We start from the raw sequence: 23876 nt of genomic DNA, 5'->3' as shown, positions 1-23876 counted from the left end.
TTTTGTCCTTAGGCATTCTGCCCTTAGGCATTCTGCCCTTAGGCATTCTGCCCTTAGGCATTCTGTCCTTAGGCATTCTGTCCTTAGGCATTCTGTCCTTAGGCATTCTGTCTGCTCACGATGTAGTTGAAGTGCACTTGCACTTAACAGCTGGTTGGCGACCTCACTCCATCAGATCTGGAAAAGGGAAAACAGATTAGCAGTCTTTTCTTTTGAAGCATAAAAGTCAATTTCAAGGCAATAGCCAATAATCACTTTTGTGTTGGACACTATTATTATTATTATTATTATTATTATTATTATTATTATTATTATTATTATTATTATTATTATTATTATTATTATTATTATTATTATTATTATTGTACAATTCATAGAGTACCACAACTAAAACCTCCCCTCCTTGTCAACCCAGGAAGGAGGAGGAGAGAATCTCTGATATTTTCTGTAGTGCCTGCCATGGCAGTGTGCTGACAGCCAGCTTTCACAGCCATGACACACAGCAGCCTGATTTGTCCCGTTGCTAAACTGGTGTTCTGATTAGATAAGTTACAACCTGGGTAGGAAAAACTGACTGGGTGTCTCACCCTGATTCCCAGACTTTATAGCTTACTAGATATGCACAACACTTCACCATTGGAAACAAGTCATTAATGCAGACTGGCATGTTTCCCTTGACATAAAACATTGCATAATAGATTATTGTTATTATCATTACTAAGATACAACTCTAGTTGGAAAAGCAGGATGCTATAAGCCCAAAAGTTCCAACAGGGAAAATAGCCCAGTGAGGAAAGGAAATATGGAAATAAACTATATGAAAAGTAGTGACTGATAGATCTGGTATATATCAACTATAAAAAGAGAGTTGTGTCAGCCTGTTGAACATAAAAACATCTGAAGTTACAAAGATTCAACTGTCTTTCCACTATATAGTCATAGCTGGAATAAAACATCTAAAATATTGTGTAGTACTGACCTTAATATTTGTGATTGAGGGGGCAAGTCTGTTGGAACTAATAACATAAAGAATAGTTTATATTTAAGGACTTCAGTATACTTAAGCTGATCTTGCAACGTCTCTACTTGCAAAACTAACAAGTTTAGTTAATGATGCTCTGTGCTGGCAGACCACATCTCCCTAAAAGCCCTGATCAGGGAAACCCTTTGCACACCTGAACACATTAAAACACAAAACATGACTTCATCAGCAGCACATTAAACTCTGATATAAATAAACAGTTCAAAGACCTTGTTATATATGCAGCAGCACTCCCTAAATCCTATCAAGCAATGCCTTTCTTTGTCTTGCAAGCAATTGCAATCATAAAAACTCTAGAAGATTCGATGAGCAATTAAGAAAACACTGATATGCATATACCTTAAGTTCAATCTTGTACATTAGGGTTAAAAATCTCACTGAAGATGTAAACTTAATATTATTATTACTTGCTAAGATACAACCCTAGTTGGAAAAGCAGGATGTTATAAGCCCAAGGTGCCCAACAGGGAAAATAACCCTGTGAGGAAAGGAAAAAAAAAAGAAATTACAACAAAATATTTTAAGAGTAACATTAAAATAAATATCTTCTACATAAACCATGAAAAACTTAACAAAACAAGAGGAAAAGAAATAAGATAGAATAGTGTGCCCGAGTGTACCCTCAAGCAAGAGAACTCTATCCAAAGACAGTGGGAGACCATGGTATTGAGGCTATGGCACTACCTTCTCCTTCTCCTCCTAGAAGAGCTGCTTACCACAGCTAAAGTGTCTCTTCTACCCTTACCAAGAGGAAAGCAACCACAGAACAATTAGAGTGCAGTAACCTCTAAAGTGAAGAAGAATTGTCAACAATAAGAAAATATCATAGGAACACTTGGAGGGATCCCTGAATCAAACAGGAAATTAAAGAGTTCTTGCTCAGCTCAGCAAATGAATACGGCTAGACTTGTTATCCTGCCCCTCTAAAGACTGCATTTATCAATTGAGATCATTAGCTCCAGGGGATAGGGGTCATACACTGCCAAGGAATATACATACGTTCTACTACATAGTGTATTAAGAGAGGTCGGACAACAGGGTGGAAGAAAGGAGGCAGAAAAGACAGCAGTATGGCAAATCGTCCAACGAGAGAGAGAGAGAGAGAGAGAGAGAGAGAGAGAGAGAGAGAGAGAGAGAGAGAGAGAGAGAGGAGAGAGAGAGAGATACCACAGTGAAAATAGACTCGGTAATAACTCAGTACCATTATTATTCCTATAAAAATAGTTATTATTCAATCTCAAATTTTTTTCTTACCAGTCAAATGATGAAACCTTTTCTATTAACATCTGAAAAGTTATCACCAATACATTTAACAGACACGATAAACTAAAAAAAGATTAAATGACTGAAATATCAAGTATTGAAATCTACGCAACCAGTCAGTACTGATGCCACATGCTTGCGTTACATTAAAGGAGTCGAAATCCTTTAATATGTACCACCGCCAGGTTTCCACATGCAGACGTCACCAGCCAGGAGACACAAAAGGATATTTAGATTCACAGAATACAAGATGTATTAATAAATGAGATGCAAACTTGTGTCTCCTGGGGGACCATCATTAAAGACTGGGTTTGATAATTACAAAAAAATAGTTAATTTCAAAGTCTCAGTAATACCCTCTTTATTTACCTTACTTCAAGGGACGCTTTTCAGGTCCTATACTGCAGGGGAACCCTACTCTTACTTGTTTAGGGTTTAGATCCAACCCTCCACTGAAGTCGAGTGAACTACTTCTCTTTGGGTCCATATTAATCATCAAACGAAACATTTTCATTATAACTTTATACAATTCTTTGATTGTAGCATCTTCCAAATCATATGATCTTGTGAAAAGTAATGTCCTTAGTTTCTTCTTAAATTCAATTGCTCCCTTTAGGTCCTTCATTTCAGTTGGCAGTCTATTACAATATCTGCAAAAAAGATAAATACATAATAAGGATCAAGTATGAAACTGATTATGATATGCAAAGAGTGCCCACTGAAATCGTACCTCTCCCCACCTAGAGTCCCCACTGAAATCGTACCTCACCCCACCTAGAGTCCCCACTGAAATCGTACCTCACCCCACCTAGAGTCCCCACTGAAATCGTACCTCACCCCACCTAGAGTCCCCACTGAAATCGTACCTCACCCCACCTAGAGTCCCCACTGAAATCGTACCTCACCCCACCTAGAGTCCCCACTGAAATCGTACCTCACCCCACCTAGTCCCCCCACTGAAATCGTACCTCACCCCACCTAGAATCCCCACTGAAATCGTACCTCACCCCACCTAGAGTCCCCACTGAAATCGTACCTCACCCCACCTAGTCCCCCCACTGAAATCGTACCTCACCCCGCCTCCCGTCAAACGGGTGTTATAATTGACCTCCCAGGCTCCAGTGCCAGATTGTATAGGCAAAAATGTATGAATCCATTAAGCTAGGACCAGGGAGGACCAGGCACTGACTGCATATGGCTCGCCAGATAGATCAATAGCCATCCCCCTCCTTTCATTCTTAGCTTGGAAGGATGGTATGGTTGCAGACAACACAAAAACTATCGACCTTGTTGTGGTAGCCTATTGGTAACGTTCCCTCCTGGCGTTCTGCTGGCATGGGGTTCGAGGCATGCTCAAGCTCGATAGTTTCTTCTGGTGTCTGTAACCTCACCATCCTTGTGAGCTAAGGATATGGGGTTTTGGGGAAGCCTATAGGTCTACCTGCTGAGTCATCAGCAGCCACTGCCTGGCTCTCCCTGGTCCTAGCTTGGGTGGAGAGGAGGCTTGGGCGCTGATCATATATGGTCAGTCTCTAGGGCATTGTCCTGCTTGATAGGGCAATGTCACTGTCCCTTGCCTCTGCCATTCATGAGCGGCCTTTAAACCTTTAAAGGACATAGGTCTGTCATTATATGGATTACTGGAATCTTAACTAACCTAGGTATTTATACACGTTACCACATCAGCCACTACAAAACGTAGATTGCTTAGAAACAGTCTAAAATGGAACTAATTTAACAATTACCTTTACATTTACGTAACACTGTAGACATGTTTACCCACCTTCCCAACATGGGCAAAACTAAGGGTAAAAACCTTTGCTTTGACAGACCGAAAAACAAACAAATTTAGAACCAATAGCCCTTCAGGTAAGCGTTATGCCATATATAATGAGCGAACTACTGTTGTCTATAGACCGAAATTTAAATGATTTAATTAGGATCTTATTCAGATTTGATCAGCGATGGTATTTTAGGAAAAAAATCGTGTTTTCTGATTGATTTTTGGACTGAATAATCGTCCATCGTTTTTAGAAATTTCAGTAATTATTTTCTTCTTGAGAGAGAGAGAGAGAGAGAGAGAGAGAGAGAGAGAGAGAGAGAGAGAGAGAGAGAGAGAGAGAGAGAGAGAGAGAGAAGAGAGAAACAGATTAGAGAAACAGATTAAAAAGGCATTGAGTTCGTAGCATTGATATGAGAGAGAGAGAGAGAGAGAGAGAGAGAGAGAGAGAGAACAGATTAGAGAAACAGATTAAAAAGGCATTGAGTTCGTAGCATTGATATGAGAGAGAGAGAGAGAGAGAGAGAGAGAGAGTCATTAAAAAGGCATTGAGTTCGTAGCATTGATGAGAGAGAGAGAGAGAGAGAGAGAGAGAGAGAGAGAGGAGGAGAGATTAAAAAGGCATTGAGTTCGTAGCATTGATATGAGAGAGAGAGAGAGAGAGAGAGAGAGAGAGAGAGAGAGAGAGAAAATTGAGGAGAGAGATAGGGGACATGTAGGTTTATAGTCAATACAAAAGCAATGTATGTATCCCAAGCGGTGTGCGAATAATTCATTTCGTCGAAGAAGAATCGGCCCATACACCTGCCAACCCCACCACCACATCACCTCTTCTGAGAACTTCAATTTACCTTTAAAATTTCTCACAAATCCTCAAATGCAACTTCGTATAATCAATATCGGCTTGAGCTGTATTGGTTAGAACAGGTGACAACCTGGTCAACTGGCCCCTCAAAACTAACGAGTCCTGTGAATGTGGAGAAAATACCCAACCCATCAATTTGATTCTCCGATCACGACCGCTGTCTCAATTTGGACAACCCTAAGATAATGTCAATAAAAGAACGCTTCAATGATTGGCTGTTTGGTGTGATAAGCTATGAATGAATTAACATCGGTTAGAAGTACTGAATTAAAAGCTCAAGATAGGGACGACCGGCGAAATCTAACCGAGGCCCTTTGCGTCAATAGACGTAGGAGGAGATGATGATGATGATGATGATGATGATAAAAACACATTTCTGAAGTCGTTTCTCCATTGTTTGAAAGCCGAATGACCGCTTTGATGCTGTTAAATAAATACTGTCTAGCTTGCATTTCTTCAACTTTGATATTTAGCATTGCATTAATATTCCTAAAATGGAGTAAATGTGATCATAAAAAAAAAATAACACGTAAGATTCATCTATCACTTTACATAAAAGACACATTAAGTAGGCTGACTGAGCATGCCGAAACATATTTGCTATAGGCGAAATATGACAGAGGGTGATAAGGCAAATACACTTTCATAACAATATTTGATCATTTAATATCAGTGTTCCCATTGCGTAAACAATTAAATTTATACAATGAAATACGAAAGTCGAATTTTACCACAGTGCGCAACCGGACAATGGCCATGCATTGTGTCTGTTTCCAGCAAAAATGGACCAAAAAGAAAAATATCCCTTTTACGGAAAACTTTCCTGATAGTTGGAATACACTTTATAAGGACATGGGATTTACTGCTTTGTCTTGATTTAAACTTCCTGATCAATTTAAAGTCCTCTTCATTTTCACATATATTCAACCATTCTTTCTTCTCCTTTATACTGGCAATTATATCTTCATTTTCATCAATATGGAAATGGTTTAAGTAGATCCTTTTTATCCACTTCTACCTTAATGTCATTCTCGACCTCTTCTAAGTCATTTTTAGCCTTTTCTAACCCAGCTTTGTCCGCAAAATTAACTACCAAGTGGCCTTGTTTACCAAATCGGTCACCAAATCCCAGGAAAACAGCTTATTAATTAAGCAAAATTCCTGTATGGACCCAACTGTATGAGAAGCCATTTACTATCGTTGGATAAATACATTATCACCACACACAAATAGAAACAAGACATTACCCATACACAAGATACATTAATATTAATATTTAAGAACGTCATGATTATTGCCAGATGAGCAACTTATGCAAGAGTGTCTATGTCACTTAGAAACACAAGACGTAATTTTGAATTTGATTCGAAATGTTAACTTTAAATCAAGATTACCACTGTTCAATAGTTTTGAGTCGTTCTTCACCACAATTTCAAAAGTGAACAATCAATCAATCAAAATTTGTAAAACCAAGTTAGATTCAAATCATGATTGTTATAGCATCTCCACTCATTCTAACATGGTTAAAAAACAGAACTGATCCTTTATAACCACTACTAAAGTCAAAATATTTATGCTGATGATCATTATAGAGCTAAAGTCACACCTTCGATTCAAATTGCCTAATCCACAAACTATTAAAGACAGCATCGACATTTCATGCAATCATGGGGATTGCCAATAACTATTTTTTTCATATTATTATTATTATTATTATTATTATTATTATTATTATTATTATTATTATTATTGTTATTATTAAGCTACAGCCCTTGTTGTAAAAGCAGAACAGGAAAATAGTCCAGTGAGGAAAGAAAACAGGGAAAAAATAAAAGTATTTTAAGAACAGTAACAACATTAGAATAAATATTTCCTAAATAAACTATAAAAGCTTTAATAAAACAAGAGGAATAAGATAAAATAGTGAGTATGAGCGTACCCTCAAGCAAGAGAACTCTAACCTAAGAAAGTGGAAGACCATGGTACAGAGGCTATGGCACTACCTAAGACCAGAAAACAATGATATTGTCGCAAATAAAGCTAATCATCATTTAGTAATAAAATTAATTAATGCAAAACAAATTCAACTTTTTACCTTGATACTAAAGGAAGACTTAATATTAATCATTAAATAAGGTTTACCATTTTCAGATTAAAAACAGATTTTGTGGAAATTCACTGACAACGAGTAGGTCCGTCCTCTTAAACGAAGAACAAATTTTCTGAAAACTAGTTCTGTCTGGTTGGTCGAAAAACAGGCAAGGAACCCCATCCCCCCTTACAGTAAGAGTCAATTAGTCATTAACTAATGAGGTAATTATACATCCGCTAATGGAATGAGAAAAACACGAGTTGCATACAAAATAAATAGTCTCTATATAGGTTTTCCCAAAAATATTTCCTAAAAATCTTAACAAAGAGCACATATGCAGAAAACCAGTTCTGTTTGGTTAGTCAAAAAACGGGCAAGGACATTATTGATGATAGTTTAGTACAAAATAGTTTCAATAAAGGTTTAAAAAAAAAAAGAAAAAAAAATAAAAACTTTCTCAAAAATCGAAATAAAAAAGCCGTGTTGCTGCTTGCGTTTTTATCACGGTAATTTCCTGTTTTAATTTAAACTTAATTTCAAGGTATTTGTGGTATTGAGTCCCTTAAGATCAAAACAAAGCCTTTTATTATTATCATTATTATTATTATTATTATTATTATTATTATTATTATTATTATTATTATTATTATTATTATTATTATTATTATTATTATTATTATTATTATAACGTGCTAAGCTACAACCATAGTTGAAAAAGCAGGACATGCTATAAGCCCAGGGGCTCCAACAGGGAACGTAACCCAGTGATGAAAAGGAAACAGGGGAAAATAAAATATTTGAGAACAGTAACATCATCAAAATAAAACCTTCCTATATAAATATATAAACACTTGAACAAAACAAGAGATAGAATAGTGTGCCCGAATGTACCCTCAAGCAACTTCTACCAACCACTTCTGTGCAGTTGCACGTGATGAGATGACATGAGGCTGACTTAGTCTAAACTTACAAATGATTTGTATCTTGGGATACACTTCCGAATATTTAATATCTCAATGGATTTGAGAGAGAGAGAGAGAGAGAGAGAGAGAGAGAGAGAGAGAGAGAGAGAGAGACCCTTTAGTGCTGTAGGGAATAAGGTTCTCCTGTGTAATAAGACCACGAAACCAGCCCTTAAAGTTTAAGTTTAATATTCATAACAAACAATTGCTGATTACTGATTTTCTTTATCTATCAAGACCCCGATATCACTAATTAACAAAATGTAATTAATTTAATATGTCAAAACCAATTAAATGATAAAAACTAAATGAAAGGTGAAACAGAGCTTGGGTGACATCAGGAGTATTGGATCATTGAAGTATCTCGAAACAAATTAGCAAATAGAGATATGGACTCAGAAATTAACTATATATACCAATAGAAGGGGATCAGTGCAAAGGTTAAAGGAAGGTTTAATAGAAGTGAGATTAGATCTGCAATGGTTTTGGGAGACTGACACACTAGTAATTTCGAAGGCCCAAGATAGAAAAATGGAAATGGTAGAAATATGAATGATAAAATGGATGTGCAGAGTAATGAGAAGAGACAGGATCGGATATTTTATCATAGACACAGTCAAAATTGTAGGGTGTTGAAGGCTCAGTTAAAAAGACTAAGTGCTTTGGTCAAGTTTTGCAGAGAAATTATCAAAATCATGGAGACGGAAGGAAGGAAGGAAGGAAGAAAAAAAGGAAGGAAGGAAGAGAAGGAAGGAAGGAAGAGAAGGAAGGAAGGAAGGAAGGAAGAGAAGGAAGGAAGGAAGGAAGGAAGGAAGGAAGGAAGGAAGGAAGGAAGGAAGGAAGGAAGGAAGAAAGGAGGAAGGAAGAAAGGAAGAAAGGAGGAAGGAAGGAATGAAGAAAGGAGAAGGAAGGAAGGAAGGAAGGAAGAAAGGAGAAGGAAGGAAGGAAGGAAGGAAGAAAGGAGAAGGAAGGAAGGAAGAAAGGAGAAGGAAGGAAGGAAGAAAGGAGAAGGAAGGAAGGAAGAAAGGAGAAGGAAGAAAGAAAGAAAGGAAGGAGGAAGGAGGAAAGAAAGAAAGAAAGAAAGAAAGAAAGGAAGGATGAACAGTATGTTAAAAGGAAGAACATTTAAGTTGTATTGCTTAAAAAGTGCAAAGAAGACAAGATGGAAAATAATTACAAGTGGCCTTATGTAAGTAGTGGGAGTTAGTTACGTATTGAGAGGGCAATTTTATAAACTGAGAACAGTGAAAAAAAGTTTGGATAAAGTTAATAAACGTAAAAAAGTGGCCGTGTTGATATTTTGGGAAGTACTTATTGAGACGTCTGTGAAAATAGGAGAAGAGTCAAAAGCCAGGATGAAGTTGGAATAGAATTGTTCATACTACAAGCAAATGAATGTGTATTATTAGTAGAGAGAGAGAGAGAGAGAGAGAGAGAGAGAGAGAGAGAGAGAGAGAGAGCACAGGATGCAAGAATAAAATCTGTTTTAATGATGTTAATGGTTTTAAAATATTTTATTTTAAGTGTTCATTACTTCTTATATCGTTTATTTTCATATTTCCTTTCCTCACTGGACTATTTTTCCCTGTTGGAGCCCTTGTGATTGTAGCATCTTGCTTTTCCAACTAGGGTTGTAGCTTAACTAATAATAATAATAATAATAATAATAATAATAATAATAATAATAATAATAATAATAATAGTACATTTGGGACTGACAGGAAGAATTTAACCAAAACATCATGAAATTTAGTATTAAAAAGTTATTCAAAGATTGAATGATATTTCAACAGCCTGAAAAGCAGGAAGGTTCGACTGTAAATGTTCTCACACACTCAAAAAATATCTTATTTAGTTAACCACTTACCTATTATTGATGCAGTGTATATCTAAAGCTTGGCTGCAGCAGAGAGTTGGAAAGAGAGAGGAATGGCCAGCCATGATTGCCCAACCTTTTTGGGATATGGCAACTGCATGATCATTATTATTATCTTGCTCTAGAGTCTTGTGGTCTTCAGAAGGTGCATTTAAGATACGGCCCAGGAAGATTCTCTTCTTCTATCTTCTTGACTTGTGTGTCCAGCTTCTGAAAAATGAAATGAATTAATACTCTAGTAAATTTATCCATCATTGTATTCAATCATTCCAGAGAGAGAGAGAGAGAGAGAGAGAGAGAGAGAGAGAGAGATTGTTGCAGCATCAGTAACTGAATGATTATTAGAAATAAAAAATTGGAAAACAAATGCATTAGAAAAACTAATTTCCCAGAACAAAAATTTAAAGTTATTTTATCAATGTGTAGTATTGAGAGAGAGAGAGAGAGAGAGAGAGAGAGAGAGAGAGAGCTTTGTTACAGCATTAGCAACTAAATGATTATTAGAAATAAAAAATTGGGAAGCAAATGCATTAGGAAACTCATTTCCCAAAACAAAACTTTAAAGTTATTTTATCAATGTGTAGTATTGAGAGAGAGAGAGAGAGAGAGAGAGAGAGAGAGAGAGAGAGAGAGATTGTTACAGCATCAGTAACTGAATGATTATTAGAAATAAAAAATTGGGAAGCAAATGCATTAGGAAACTCATTTCCCAAAACAAACTTTAAAGTTATTTTATCAATGTGTAGTATTGAGAGAGAGAGAGAGAGAGAGAGAGAGAGAGAGAGAGAGAGAGATTGTTACAGCATCAGTAACTGAATGATTATTAGAAATAAAAAATTGGAAAACAAATGCATTAGAAAAACTAATTTCCCAGAACAAAAATTCAAAGTTATTTTATCAATGTGTAGTATTGAGAGAGAGAGAGAGAGAGAGAGAGAGAGAGAGAGAGAGAGAGAGAGAGAAATTGTTACAGCATCAGTAACTGAATGATTATTAGAAATAAAAAATTGGGAAGCAAATGCATTAGGAAACTCATTTCCCAAAACAAAACTTTAAAGTTATTTTATCAATTTACTTCTAACTTTTTTACTACTACTGCAACAAGCAGGTTTCCTGTTCCTTGTTGATCACAAGGTGCAGGGCTCTGCAATTTCTAGAAAGTTCATTGTCAATAGTTACCTCGTATATAAAAATTTGATAAGTATCAAATTGTATCCTAAGTAGCAGGAATAAAATAATGTTTAAAAAGCTCTATACATAAACTACCAATGAGTTAAATGGAAGTATAAGCTACATAAAGCATCGAAATTTTAAGTGTTATGGAATAGATTTGTGAATTAATACGAACGAAAACGTAAATAATGCTCTCTCTCTCTCTCTCTCTCTCTCTCTCTCTCTAAGTGTTGAGTATGGGGAAGGATTTTGAGGACTGTGAACTGTTTTTGGATTTAATTCCAGTACAAAATCATGAAAATATGCATTGTTTAGCTTTCGAAGGGACCATTCTCTCTCTCTCTCTCTCTCTCTCTCTCTCTCTCTCTCTCTCTCCTCATTTTTCTAGACAATCTGGCTTGGGTTCAGTTATTATTCCCCCATCTTACGTAGGTCACAGGCTTTTGCATTGCTAGTCAACAAAAGACTATCAAATTAACCATATCATTAACTATTTCCTTAACCTTTAACGACCACCCATCAAAGCGAGAACTGTGATAACTTAATTTATTAAGTACCTCAGTATCTGTGCATTGTGAATTTGTACTTAGTTGGATTACAGTTATAACATACTACAACAAAAACAGCCGTTTCTAGTCCATGGCAGGACAAAGGCCTCAGATAATGTTAATTCCTGTCTGGGGTTGGACCAGTCTTTTCCTCAGCACGCTGGTCAATTATAGATTGGTGATGGTAGAAGACTTTAGTCTAATCCTTTACAACAAATCAACCTAATATGGGTGGCCCTGACTAGTACAACTTTGTTCACCATAGCGATACACAAACCCTTTCACCACGTCAAGGTCTCTCCACTGTTAAAATATCTCAACAAAGACTTTCAGATTTGAAACCCTACAGAAGTACTGGTCCTTCATCACTACCCTTATAAAAGTCAAAATACTTTCATTGCTGATGATTGTCGATCAATTAAAGTAATATATTTCCTTACACAGAAAATACCTTTATATCAAGTATCAAACTATTTATAAACACTACCATTTCCTACGATCGCAAAATTAACTAAAATCTAAACTAGTTACAGATGAAATGTAGTACAAACATGAAAAGTTTATAGTCACGCCTTCGATTCAAGTTGCTTAGTCCACGAAGTATCAAGGACAGTATTGACGCTTTTTGCAATCTTGTTGATCACTAATAACCAGTTTTGTTTCATCAAAATCACATTGCCTAAGGAAATTTCCACATGAAACTATTTATCATTTATTAATTAAAATTCAATGCATGCAAAACAAAATTAACTTATTACCTTTACATTAAACTAAATAAGAATTCCTATATTTAAATTACAAACAGATCTAAAAAAAATATGTTTATGACGGTTTTAATGCAAAATAAGACGTATCAATAAAGGCTTTCCAATGAATATTTTCTCAAATATCAGAATTACACAAGAAATTTGACCCAACTTTTTACGATTTTGCCAGAACCAACACATGAAAACTAACAGTAATTGTCTCATTGCAAATAAGGTGAGGATAAATACTAAACCTAAATAATACCTCGGGTTCAAAACGAAAGCATTTGACAATAAACACGAAATGTTTGATATGCAAAATATCTTAGATTGTACACGATGAACTGACCTTGTAAGCTCTGCAGGGCGTAGGTGTCCCCTGAGTGTGACATGGGAAGAAAAGAAAACAGCCCTTCAAGTTCATTAATGGGACCAAATGCATCAGAAAATCTTAATGACAATTTTTTTTCTTTTTTTTTTTCAAAAAAATGTCGCCAGTAATTTCCCCCTGGAGGTAATCATCACTTAGTAACAAAATGAATTCATGCAAAATAAATACAACCGTTCTCCCTGATACTAAACGAAGACTGTTGGTATTAATTACTGAATAAGGCTTCCCATTTTCATATTATAAACAGATTTTTTTGAAAATTCACTGACAACGAGTAGGTCCGCCCTCTTAAACGAAGAACAAATATGCAGAAAACCAGTTCTGTCTGGTTGGTCGAAAAACAGGCAAGGAACACCACCCCCCATTTACAGTAAGAGTTAATTGGTCATTAACTAATGAGTAATTATACGTCTGCTATTGGAATATGATAAAAAACACGTGTTCCAAACAAAATAAATAATTTCTATAAAGGTTTTCACAAGAATAATTTCTAAATATCTAAATAAAAAGCCGTGTTCCTACTTGGACTTTTATCACAGCAATTTTCTGCTTTGATTTAAACTTAATTTCAATGTATTAGTGGTATGGAGAGTCTCTTAAAGATCAAAATTAAGCCTTTATTATACTAACCACTTCTGTGCAATTGCACGTGATGAGATGACACGAGGCTGACTTAGTCTAAACTTACAAATAATTCATATCTTGGGATACACTTAGAGAGAGAGAGAGAGAGAGAGAGAGAGAGAGAGAGAGCTACTTGTGTGGAACTTTCCAGTGCTTAATCAAGAATTGAGAGAGAGAGAGAGAGAGAGAGAGAGAGAGAGCTACTTGTGTGGAACTTTCCAGTGCTTAATCAAGAATTGAGAGAGAGAGAGAGAGAGAGAGAGAGAGAGAGAGCTACTTGTGTGGAACTTTCCAGTGCTTAATCAAGAATTGAGAGAGAGAGAGAGAGAGAGAGAGAGAGAGAGAGCTACTTGTGTGGAACTTTCCAGTGCTTAATCAAGAATTGAGAGAGAGAGAGAGAGAGAGAGAGAGAGAGAGAGCTACTTGTGTGGAACTTTCCAGTGCTTAATCAAGAATTGAGAGAGAGAAAGAGAGAGAGAGAGAGAGAGAGAGAGAGAGAGAGAGCTACTTCTGTGGGGAGAGAGAGAGAGAGAGAGAGAGAGAGAGAGAGAGCTACTTGTGTGGAACTTTCCAGTGCTTAATCAAGAATTGAGAGAGAGAGAGAGAGAGAGAGAGAGAGAGAGAGAGAGAGCTACTAGTGTGGAACTTTCCAGTGCTTAATCAAGAATTGAGAGAGAGAGAGAGAGAGAGAGAGAGAGAGAGAGAGAGCTACTTGTGTGGAACTTTCCAGTGCTTAATCAAGAATTGAGAGAGAGAGAGAGAGAGAGAGAGAGAGAGAGCGCTACTTGTGTGGAACTTTCCAGTGCTTAATCAAGAATTGAGAGAGAGAGAGAGAGAGAGAGAGAGAGAGAGAGAGCTACTTGTGTGGAACCTTCCAGTGCTTAATCAAGAATTGAGAGAGAGAGAGAGAGAGAGAGAGAGAGAGAGAGAGATACTTGTGTGGAACTTTCCAGTGTTTAATCAAGAATTGAGAGAGAGAGAGAGAGAGAGAGAGAGAGAGAGAGAGCTACTTGTGTGGAACTTTCCAATGTTTAATCAAGAATTGAGAGAGAGAGAGAGAGAGAGAGAGAGAGAGAGAGAGAGCTACTTGTGTGGAACTTTCCAGTGTTTAATCAAGAATTGAAAGAGAGAGAGAGAGAGAGAGAGAGAGAGAGAGAGAGAGAGCTACTTGTGTGGAACTTTCCAGTGTTTAATCAAGAATTGAGAGAGAGAGAGAGAGAGAGAGAGAGAGAGATAGAGAGAGAGAGAGAGAGAGAGAGAGAGAGAGAGCTACTTGTGTGGAACTTTCCAGTGCTTAATCAAGAATTGAGAGAGAGAGAGAGAGAGAGAGAGAGAGAGAGCTACTTGTGTGGAACTTTCCAGTGTTTAATCAAGAATTAAGAGAGAGAGAGAGAGAGAGAGAGAGAGAGAGAGAGCTACTTGTGTGGAACTTTCCAGTGTTTAATCAAGAATTGAGAGAGAGAGAGAGAGAGAGAGAGAGAGAGAGAGAGAGCTACTCTTGTGGAACTTTCCAGTGTTTAATCAAGAATTAGAGAGAGAGAGAGAGAGAGAGAGAGAGAGAGCTACTTGTGTGGAACTTTCCAGTGCTTAATCAAGAATTGAGAGAGAGAGAGAGAGAGAGAGAGAGAGAGAGAGAGCTACTTGTGTGGAACTTTCCAGTGCTTAATCAAGAATTGAGAGAGAGAGAGAGAGAGAGAGAGAGAGAGAGCTACTTGTGTGGAACTTTCCAGTGCTTAATCAAGAATTGAGAGAGAGAGAGAGAGAGAGAGAGAGAGAGAGAGAGAGAGAGAGCTACTTGTGTGGAACTTTCCAGTGCTTAATCAAGAATTGAGAGAGAGAGAGAGAGAGAGAGAGAGAGAGAGAATCTGGAATTAGCCTAATTAGTGGACGTGGCTGATACTGCTAGTTGTCAAACTAATGAGAGAGAGAGAGAGAGAGAGAGAGAGAGAGAGAGAGAATCTGGAAGTAGCTTAATTGGTGGGCGTGGCTGATACTGCTAGTTGTCAAACTAATTTTAAGTGAGACAATGGTTGTTTCTTAAAAGCAAAATAACTTTAGCTTATATATTTGTCTCTAGGATTGTATGCATTTGTATTCAAATAAATGATATGTGTATATTTATACAGTATGTATATACCAAATGATAACAAAGAATTCATTTTATGTATTAATAGAATAATGACTATGAGAATGTTGAGTTGTTCACTGAATTATATTTCTGGTCAACAAACGAATAACTCTCCAACACACATCACCTGAAACTTTCGTTTCTTAATTACACTCTTACAATGCAAATAATTGCACAAATTACACAATTTCCACACTATCTATTCACCATCGTCACATTCACAAATTTAAAAATGTGAAAAAAGCTCGTCAAATTTCTTAGCAGATTAAATCAAAGTAAGTGATTAAAACAGTTCTGTATTTCATCAGATAAGACATTGAGCAGATACTAAAAGGCTACTACCCTCTATTTCAACCATAGGAACAAAAAATCCATAGAAAGTAGGTAATATGAACATTTGATTTGGAATTTAAAATCTAGACCTACGGCTACAGGCTTTGGTAATACCCCCCATTCTATTTTAAAGTAACAACTATAATTATAGGTGATTACAGTGTGCCTACCTAGAACTCAAAACCACACAGCTAATTATACGCCGTCCTATCATTAATTGAACAGTTAAAGCCACATCTAGAAACAATCTCATTTAATAACCTTTCTATGATCAAAGGAATTACCACCACATGCTAAAAAGGCCATTTCGAGAAATGTCTTTTCATGAAAAATTCTTCGCCAATAAAAGACCCTTACAGAAATTGGATGGTTAACTATCAATCATGGAAACCTTCAACACCTATAATATATTCGAATCTCCAATATTTCGAGTAATAAAACAACAATTAAAACACAATAGAGCAAAAAATCTTGTAAAATTTGTCCCTTCTTACCCCTTAAAGCCTTCATTCTTCACAGAATCAAGTCAAAAGACACGAGACACTTCCTTCCTTCTGTGTGTGTGTGTGTGTGTGTGTCTGGGACAGAAATGAACCATTTTCTACAGTCTACACACTCAGGGACTTCCCTAGACCCTAAAAGTTCCCTAGACCAGAAGTAATTTTTCCAGGCATTTTTCAACACAATTAAATTTGTAGCCTACTAAATACTGTACTATGTACTCCTGTATCTTCTATGATTATAATATATTCTGTATATACTTTTAATTATGGTATTTGTAAAACCACAAACAGTAAAATATCATTTTTTAAATCTTGAACTCATGTTCTGATTACAGTTGTGCTCTGGAAGATATATAAATCAAATCATAATTGTAATCAATTTCATACCACAGGAAAACAATAAAACGTAATTAAGTTATTATAAATCTTATTTAAAACAGAATTATTCATGAGTATTTACAGTAGAGTGTTTTTTTCAGTTACCAGACGTATGGGAATTTGAACACTTGATATGTCCCTAAAACCTTCTAAAAATTTCCAGGTGTTGAAGGCTCAGTTAAAAAGACTAAATGCTTTGGTCAAGTTTTGCAAATAGAAATGATCAAAATCATGGAGAAGGAAGGAAGAAAAAAAGGAAGGAAGGAAGAAAAAAAGGAAGGAAGGAAGGAGGAAAGAAGGAAGGAGGAAGGAAGGAAGGAGGAAGGAAGGAAGAAAAGAAGAAATGAGGAAGGAAGAAGAAGGAAGAAGGAGAAGGAAGGAAGGAAGGAAAGGAGAAGGAAGGAAGGAAGAAAGGAGAAGGAAGGAAGGAAGAAAGGAGAAGGAGAAGGAAAGGAAGGAAGAAAGGAGAAGGAGGAAGAAAGGAGAAGAAGAAAGGAGAAGGAAGAGAAGAAAGAAAGGAAGGAGGAAGGAGGAAAGAAAGAAAGAAAGGAAGGATGGATCGAACAGTATGTTAAAAGGAAGAACATTTTAGTTGCATTGTTTAAAAAGTGCAAAGAAGACAAGATTAAAAATTAATATAAGTGGGCTTATGTAAGTAGTGGGAGTTAGTTACATATTAAGAGGGAAATTTTATAAACTGAGAACAGAGAAAAAAAGTTTGGACAAAGTTTATAAACGTAAAAAAAAAAAAAAAAAAGGGAGGCTGTGTTGATATTTACTCGTCCAATGGTAGCATTTAATATTTTTGAAACACTCTAAAAAGTATTTTACTCCAATTACTTACATATTGCCATAAGATAAATTACACGATTTGATTTGTAGCCCCCCTTTAAAAATCCTGATGACTGCTTTATTAAAACAGGATGTCAGAAAACTCTCAATCATCATTAAAACTCTTTTTTATCTTATTTGTGTGTCTGGTTTAACCCTTTCACCACGTCAGGATATCCCCACTCAGAAATGGTATAACTGTATTAACATCTCAACAAAGACTTCGAATTAAAGCAACAACAGAAGTACTGGTCCTTCATAACTACCCTTAGAATAGTCAAAATACTTTCATTGCTGATTATTGTAAATCATTTAAAGTAATATATTTCCTACATAAAAAATACCTTTATATCAATTAGCAAACTATTTATAAACACTACCATTTCCCACAGTCATAAAATTAACAAATATCTAATCTAGTTACAGATGAAATGTAGTACACATATAAAAAGTTTATAGTCACGCCTTCAATTCAATTTGCTTAGTCCACGAAGTATCAAGGACAGTATTGACGCTTTTTTGCAATCTTGTTGATCACTAATAACCAGTTTTGTCTCATCAAAATGACATTGCCTTTGGAAATTTCCACATGAAACAATATATTTATTATTTCAAAAGTTGATACATTTAAAATAAAATTAAGTTATTACATTTACATTAAACCAAATAAGCAATATTAATTCCAGATTAAAACAACGAAGAACAAATCTATTGAAAAACACTTTTGCCGGACTGGTCTTTAAACAGACTAAGAACCAAAACACCCCACCACCAATTGCAATGATTGTTAAGTTATTAACTAACGAACCAAGTAAGCCTGTTCACTAGTGAATGACAGAAAATTATTAATGATACCTTGATATGAATTAATTCGTATCAATAAATGCTCTCCCAAACATATTTCCTCATATATATCAGAATGACACAAGAAATTCGTCGATACTTCTTACGATTCTGCAACCAACATATGAAAACAGAAGGTAAATATCTCGAAGCAAATAAAGAGGAAATAAATACTAAGCCTAAATCATGACCCGGGTTTCAAACGAAAGTATTGGATAATAAACATTGATTTTATACAAAATACATTAGAATAAGTATACGATAAACTGACTTTGTAGGGCCAGGAAAAACAGACAGTAAAGGTAAATGTAAAGTAAAGTTCATGTATGGGCCCAACTGTGTTGCAAGTTATTCACAAGTAGCTGGCTAAATAGATTTATGCATTTCTTTAGGAAAAAACCGTGATTAATAATAATAATAATAATAATAATAATAATAATAATAATAATAATAATAATAATAATAATAATAATAATAATAATAATAATAATAATAATAATAATAATAATAATAATAATGAACAAGTTGAGCAACTCCTGCAAGACTGCCCATATCACCTAGAAACACAATCATGTTAAAATGAGTGTAGATGCTTCAACAATCATAATTTTAATCTAATTTTAATTTACTGATTATATCTTAAATTGTGATAAAGAAAGATTTAAAATCACTATTTATAAACTTTGGAAAATACGTATTTTCCAAAGTTTATAAATGGTGATTATTGAATTCATCTTTGCCACAATTTGAGATGTAAACAATAAATTAAAATTAGATTAAAATTATGATTGTTGAAGCATCTCCACTCATTTTAACATGGTTACAAAACAGAACTGATCCATCATAACCACTACTAAAGTCAAATTATTTATGCTAGTAATTATTAAGAGAGAAAATCAGGCCTTTGTGTGTGTATGTAATAAAATTAATGAAAAACACATTCAACTTTTTACCTTGATACTGAAGGAAGACTTAGTATCAATTACTGAATAAGGCTTCCCATTTACAGATTAAAAACTGATTTTTTGAAAATTCACTGACAAGGAGTAGTAGACCCGTCCTCTTAAACGAAGAACAAATATGCAGAAAACCAGTTCTGTTTGGTTAGTCAAAATACAGGCAAGAACACTCCAACCCCCTTACAGTAAGAGTTAATTGGTCATTAACTAATGGGGTAATTATACATGCATTATTGACATATGAGAAAAAATAAACAAACACGAGTTGCATACAAACTAATTCGTCTCTATAAAGGTTTTCACAAGAACATTTTCTAAAGATCTAAACAAAAAGCCGTGTTTCTACTTGGGCTTTTATCACGGTAATTTCATATTTTAATTAAAACAATTTCAAAGCATTGGTGGTATAGAGTCCCTTGAAGATCAAAATTAAGCCTCTTTTTCTATCAAACACTTCTGTGTAAGTGCATGTGCTGAAACGACTTAATCTATACTTACAAATAATTTATATCTTGTGATACACTTCCGAATATTTAATATTTCAATGGTTTTGAGAGAGAGAGAGAGAGAGAGAGAGAGAGAGAGAGAGAGAGAGAGAGAGAGAGAGAGAGAGAGAGAGAGAGAGAGAGAGAGGAGAGAGTCGTTACTTCACAAATATTCGTTAATATGATATAAAAGATAAAAGCTTTTACAAAGTAATTTCTCCCTTGGTGTTGGAAACTCTCTCTCTCTCTCTCTCTCTCTCTCTCTCTCTCTCTCTCTCTCTCTCTCTCTCTCTCTCTCTCTCTCTCTCTCTCTCTCGTTTTACAACAATTTCTGCATGAGAATACATCGATTGCAATTCCAATCAAGAGACTACAGTAGTCCTCCTCATTTTGAAAAAACGCTTTTGCCCAGAACCAAATTTTTCACTTTTAAAGATATAAATCACTTGGTACTGAACCTTGAACTTAAGTTTCAAAAATATATTCTTATGGGAAAATAAAATCTGATTGGCCTATTTCTTGTTGCATGAACGTATCGGAGAAGATGATTGTGAAGGATAAAAGATATAGCAAAACTTTCTCATTCTTTATAAATGATTTAGAATAATATCCAGCATTATATATGTAACAACAAGTAGGCCTACACCTGCCGTCAGGTCTAGGGGAATACCAAAAGTACAACTTCATAAATTACAAAACATTATAAACAGAGGAACAAGACTGATGGAAGGGGTCTCACCTAGAGAAAGGATCACTCCTATACTAATTGATTTACACAGGCTGCCTATTACAGCGAGAATTGCAAACTAACCCACCAAGTTATCAGAACCGGACGTCCAAAATATCTAAGAGAATTGCTACATATTGCACAGCCAACAAATCATGTTGATACGAGAAAAGTTGGACTGCTTCAAATTACTGGAACCTAGATATATGTCTACTATAGGCTCTGGAGCCTTTAAATAGGTGGCCCCGAGACTATACAATAAGCTCCCACAAGACATTAGAAAGATTGAAGATATTAAGGCTTCGATAGTGTGGATTTGACAATAAACGAGCAATATGCTTTCGAACAAACATGATAAAATGACTGTGGAGGTCCTGTAGAGAGTAGGGTTCCCCTGCTGTATAGGGCCAGAAAAGCAGCCCTTAAAAGTATAGATTTGAAAACTAAAAACCTAAAAATCATCAACTAAATCAAGGTTAACAGAACTTGATAATTGGGAATAAGATAGGCCTACACTAAAAGAGAGAGAGAGAGAGAGAGAGAGAGAGAGAGAGAGAGAGAGAGAGAGAGAGAGAGAGAGAGAGAGAGAGAGAGAGCCTAATTGTTGGGCGTGGCTGACCAAGGAATTCTAACTAATGGAAGTGAGACAATGGTTGTTCTTTAACGCAAAATAATTGTATATATTTGTCATAAGGATTGTATTTGTATTTAAATGAATGATATAAGTGTATTCACACAGTATGTGTATACAGAATTATATAGAAGCATTTATTTTTCTGTATTAGTAAAATACAGAATAAATTTGTGAATGTCGAGTTGTCCAATAAAATGTATTTTAGTTAATTAACAAATAATTTTCTAACACCTTAAACTCTCTTTTCCTCCTTACACTTTTGCAATGCAAATAATTTGCACAAATTACAAGGTTTTCACTATAGTTTACACCATTACATTCACAACTTTAAAAATGTGAAAAAAAAACTCGTCAAATTTCTTACCAGATTAAATCAAATTATGTGATTAAAACAGTTCTGTATTTTATCAAATAAAACATTGAGCAGATATCAAAAGGCTACTACCCTCTATTTCAACCATGGGAACAAAAAATCCATAGAAAATAGGTAATATGAACATTTGATTTGGAATTTAAAATGTAGGCCTACGGCTATAGGAATTGTTAATATCCCCATTCATTTTTACAGTAACAACTACAATAATAGGTGATTACAGTGTGCATACATAGAACTCAAACTATACAGCTAGTTATACACCGTTCTATCATTAATTGAACAGTTAAAGCCACATCTAGAAACAATCTCATTTAATAACCTTTCTATAATCAAGGGATTTACCACCACATGCTAAAAAGAACATTTCGAGGAATGTCTTTTCATAAAAACTCTTCGCCATTAAAAGACCCTTACAGAAATTCTATGGTTTGCTATCAATCATGGAAACCTACAACACCTATAATATATTCGAATCTCCAATATTTCGAGTGATAAAACATTTTAAACACAATAGAACAAAAAATCTTGTAAAATTTGTCCCTTCTTACCCACTAAATCCTTCATTGTTCACAGAATCACAAGTTAAAAGACACGAGACACTTCCTTCCTTCTGTGTGTGTGTCTGAGACAGAAATGAACCTTCTTCTACTGTCTAAACACTCAGGGACTTCCCTAGACCCTAAAAGTTCCCTAGACCAGAAGTAATTTGTCCAGGCATTTTTCAACACAATTAAATCTGTAGCCTTTAAAATGTTGTACTATGTACTCCTGTATCGTCTATGATTATAATATATTCTGTATATACTTTTAATTATGGTATTTGTAAAACCACAAACAGTAAAATATCATTTTTTAAATCTTGAACTCATGTTCTGATTACAGTTGTGCTCTGAAAGATATATTAATCAAATCATAATTGTAATGAATTTCATACCAAAGGAAAACAATAAAACGTAATTAAGTTATTATAAATCTTATTGAAAACAGAATTATTCACAAGTATTTACAGTAGAGTGTTTTTTTCAGTTACCAGACGTATGGGAATTTGCACACTTGATATGTCCCTAAACATCTCTAAAAATTTCCAGATTTGGGGACAAATTCTCAACAAGTTGTCCCCCTGGCTAAAGAATTGCTTTATCCAATCAGAGATCTCCACCATAGTCTGCGTTCTATATAATGCCTTTTCATTGGCTAAAATTATAGTATTTTGCTTAGAATATATTTAAAAATTCTTCTAATAGATTAATTCAATTATAATAGGAGCTCATAAGATATTAGTATGAATATAATTTAATATTTAATTGATATACAGTATACAAGTGAAATTTATAAGCAAGCTACCCCTGAATCAGCGGGGTTTTAGGAAAAAGAAAACGGTGCGACTTTCTATTCAGAGAAAACTTAATTAAAGAGTAACTATGATATATTTAACCACGACGAAAAAACTTTATTTTTCTTTTTGTTATAAAGTTATCTTAGCAAATTTATGAGTTAATGCCCTTAGGAATATTATCTTCCATAACTTATATAGTTGTATGGTACAAAATTAGAAAGATTCACTTAAGATTAGTTAAACTATCACCACAAACTAAAAGTAGATAGTATCTTAAAATCTAGGATTTATAGGGGTTGTATGTATAATAACGGCCACCTGTATGTAGGATGATGGCTAAGAATACAGCAGTATAAGGGGATCACAGGGGGGGGGGTTAACCCCTATTAGGCAAGTAAGGACATGGCATGTAGGTTAGGTTAGGGGGTAGGACGTTTAGGTTAGCTGCATCCATTCTCATACACATGGGAGGAACTGGCCGCTAATGTACAAAGGCTTCACTTATAGTTAGCCTATAGACTTCATGTAAACCTGTATTAGCCTATGTTTGTTTAACTATCTTTTTATAATAGTTTTGACGGATTAAAGAAGCAGTTAAACGATGTAACTATATCCTTTGTGATGTATTTATTGCCAAGTTAACACTGGGTGAATGGAGGAGTTTTGAAATGAAGACATTATTATTATTATTATTATAATTATTATTAAATGCTAAGCTACAACCCTAGTTGAAAAGCAGGATGCTATAAGCTCAGGGGCCCCAACAGGGAAAATAGCCCAGTGAGGAAAGGAAACAAGGAAAAATAAAATATTTTAAGAATAACAACATTACAATAAATATCTTCTATATAAACTATAAAAAACTTTAACAAAACAAGAGGAAGAGAAACTAGATAAAACTGTGTGCCCGAGTGTACCCTCAAACAAGAGAACTCTAACCCAAGCCAGTGGAAAAAGACCATGGTACAGAGGCTATGACAC

General features: G+C 35.1%; 1 long non-coding RNA gene across 1 annotated transcript; it reads right to left on the bottom strand.

Moving 5' to 3' along the window:
* Positions 1–5: 5 nt before the first annotated feature.
* Positions 6–22198, bottom strand: LOC137636032 (uncharacterized). Its single transcript, XR_011042895.1, has 4 exons — positions 22108–22198; positions 9872–10090; positions 2675–2955; positions 6–177 (listed from the first exon to the last, which is right to left on the bottom strand). It is a non-coding gene; the product is annotated as an uncharacterized lncRNA (long non-coding RNA).
* Between the last annotated feature and the right edge of the window lie 1678 nt (positions 22199–23876).

The sequence above is a fragment of the Palaemon carinicauda genome, unplaced genomic scaffold (assembly GCF_036898095.1).
Source record: "Palaemon carinicauda isolate YSFRI2023 unplaced genomic scaffold, ASM3689809v2 scaffold214, whole genome shotgun sequence".
Lineage (NCBI taxonomy): Eukaryota > Metazoa > Arthropoda > Malacostraca > Decapoda > Palaemonidae > Palaemon > Palaemon carinicauda.
Note: the sequence above shows the minus strand (reverse complement) of the source record. Positions and strands in the feature narration are given on the sequence as shown.